Source organism: Austrofundulus limnaeus, unplaced genomic scaffold, assembly GCF_001266775.1.
Source record: "Austrofundulus limnaeus strain Quisiro unplaced genomic scaffold, Austrofundulus_limnaeus-1.0 Scaffold270, whole genome shotgun sequence".
NCBI classification, from domain to species: domain Eukaryota; kingdom Metazoa; phylum Chordata; class Actinopteri; order Cyprinodontiformes; family Rivulidae; genus Austrofundulus; species Austrofundulus limnaeus.
The window spans coordinates 513448-516440 of NW_013952672.1; the positions used below are offsets into that span (position 1 = coordinate 513448).

The following is a 2993-nucleotide window of genomic DNA, read 5'->3' on the forward strand; positions in this document are numbered from 1 at the left end:
TTAACCATGAACCCTGATCCCTAATGTTAACCACGAACCCCATCTCAAAGACCCCTACATTTTGCATCCCAATGAGTCAAAATCGGACTCCGAGGGAACCCGGAAATTCCTGGTGCATCAATAACTGATGCGACGGATGTACCTGAAGCGTCAAAATAAGACGCAAAGGGAACCTTGGAAAAGCGTCAATATGTGACGAGTCGGGAGTGAGACTGTGTTAGATCTGACCAGAACTGAAGCTAATGATAACAGTTTAAAAGTAACCAAGACAAAGACAGACAATGCAATCACTGTTAAACATGGAATTGGGTAGTGATGTATGCTGCAGCGGCATGTGGTGTCTCAGGGACTAAACCAACGCTGAAAAATCACGTGACTGCTCATTGATTGTTCGGCTTCAGAGGGCGTACGCAGGAGCTTTTAGTTCCATTAAACCAATTCAAATTTTTACATTTTATTTTTATATTTAAACTGCTATACATTTACTCAACTCAGTTTAGTGGAACCGGTTGACATAACTTAGTTGAGCAAATTCAACACTTCATTTTTTTAGAGTGCATAAACTCCTTTCATGATGAGCTCTGGTTATATTAAAATTTGTGTTGAATTTTAAAGTAAATGAGCATAAGTGTCAATTTTATGTTTTGAATCTAACAAAATAAAATATAAAGATAATAAAACACTTGATAAAATTACAAATCCTCAAAATAATTACTTAGGTCGTATTCAGACCTGATAATTTGGTCCGCTTTAAATGAACCAGAGTTCGTTTCCAGCGTTGGTCCGGACCTTTTGTGCATGAACTCTGGTGCGGATCAAACAACCGGACCGAGACCTGCTTTTTGAGGTGGTCTCGGTCCGCTTCCAAATGAACTCTGGTGCGGTTCACTTCAGTTTGCTTCTGGTGTGAATAAAGACCGGACTCTAACCGAACCAACTGCATTAAACATGCACCTTTTTGGACTTCACAGGCCACCGTTGCTGAGCTAAATAAACTGAAATCATACCTGTTTCGTCGTCTCCTGTTAGCAGCTCTGATGGCAGCATGTTGTGGGTCAGAACACGCAGCGCACCTCGTCTCCTTTGGGTCGCGGGACACATTTACTGACGCCGCTCCAAAATTAGAATATCATCACGAAACCACCAATAAATTAGCTGCTTCTGACATTTTAAATGCTATTGCAGTTGTACTATCAGCAAAAATGTGCGCATCAGAACCGCAGCATGCAGGACTTCCTTGTTTTCTTCTGGGTCTGTGGCTCAGTCCCGCCCCCGTCCTTTTTTGTCCAATGGGAGCAATGATCGTCAGCCTCATGGCTTTGTTTACAAGTTATAGTTCATTTGCAAAAAAGCACAATGTAAATGCAAACCGCACCAAACGAAAAAAAAAAAGTCCATTTTTGGTCCGGACCAAACAABTGGACCAAAGGACTTTCCTGGTCTGAATACAGCCTTAAGCTATTATAACAAAGTAAATGTGTTTAGTTACTATACACCTCAAGCTGTTACTCTGAGCCCATGACACTCTATGTCTAACAACGGCCCTGGTTCAGGGGGTATTTTATCTGGTCATGGGAGGGGTTAAAATGTGATTTATTACAGTGTGACAAAAGTGTCCAAGAGGAGCATGTGTGGAAAACAAACCCCAGCTGAATGACAGCTTCAGTGTGGGGTGTTTTGTTGCTGTTTAACTGCTCCTTCTCCAGCAGGACAGAAATGAGTCAGTGTGTTTGTGACCCACGGAGCCACACATCCACCCAGTGAAGCGCGAGAAGGGGTGGGAGGGCTGTGCGCATCGGCTGTGCCAATGGGCGCAGGGCTATCTAATTAAACCCCTACCACGTAATCCCTCACCCCCACCCCTCTCTTAAATCCACTCCGGGCGAACATCACTTAAACCCAGAGAGCTGTCCCGGTGTCCGCCTGAGGAGGAGAGGAAAGCATCCCGCAGCAGCAGCAGCATCACGGCTGCACCCTGACATGCTCTGCGAGGTCCGGCTGCTTTAGCTCAGCAGGGGAGGGTGTGAGGCTGTGTGAGGCACGGTGAGTGTGTGTTTGTGTGCGTGTTCGTAAGAGAGAGAGAGAGCGCGAGGGTCAAACCACAAAGAGATCCGCTTTTACAAGGTTATTCATCCCGGAGCTCCGGAGGCACAGGGAAGGAGCATCCGCGCATCTCTACCCCGGCTGTCCTGCACCTGCAGCGGGGTACACCCTCCCCACCTTCCGCTCCAGACTCGACCTACAAAACGGTAAGAAGACCCCCCCAAAAAAACATCGCCTGTTTGTCCACGTCCTGCACCGGACCCGCTACAGGACAGTCAAGGCGAGACTCTGTTCAGGGTAACAATAAACCCGCGACTTGTTTTTCTGTGTCTGAGCTGCAGACATTCCCGGACTGGTCGCATCGTTTCAGTTCGTTCAAAGTGCAGTTTGAGACCCCGTCAGCACCGGAACCAGTGTGGGCCATTATTTTATGAATGGTTTTAACGTGGGACAAAAGGCAGGATGTCTGCGCTGTAAAGGGACAGTTCAGCAGTTTTCAAGTAGGGTTCAGTTTGGCGAAATAGAGCTCAAAGCTAATCAAACAATTCAAGAAATGTAAATATTTTGTCTCATACATTCATGGTCACTGTGTCCTAAACTAAAAACTTGAGCCAAATGTGTCGCCAGAATTACCCACACATTTGTTTACATTTGAAAACAGCTGAATGGACTAAAAATGGGTCAACACTGACAATGTTTCTGGATGATCCAGGGTGACAGCTTTGGTGCATTTAACTCAAATCTGTTGAGTAAATTCCGCAGACAAAAGGGCTTTGTTTACATTGAGAGTGTACCTGCATTTCAGAATTGAAAATTAATATACAGCGGGTAAAATAAGTATTGAACACGTCACCATTTTTCTCAGTAAATATATTACTAGAGGTGCTAATGACATGAAATTTTCACCAGATGTCGGTAACAACCCAAGTGTAAGTAAGTAAGTAAGTAAG

General features: G+C 44.9%; 1 protein-coding gene across 1 annotated transcript in view; it reads left to right on the forward strand.

Annotated features, from left to right (window-relative positions):
- The first annotated feature begins 1892 nt into the window (after positions 1-1892).
- The window catches only part of hpca (hippocalcin), a 60642-nt gene continuing 59541 nt past the window's right edge, over positions 1893-2993 (forward strand). The window contains exon 1 of the mRNA XM_014020878.1: positions 1893-2249. The gene's annotated coding sequence lies outside the window, so the exon portion shown is untranslated. The remainder of the gene's footprint in view (positions 2250-2993) is intronic.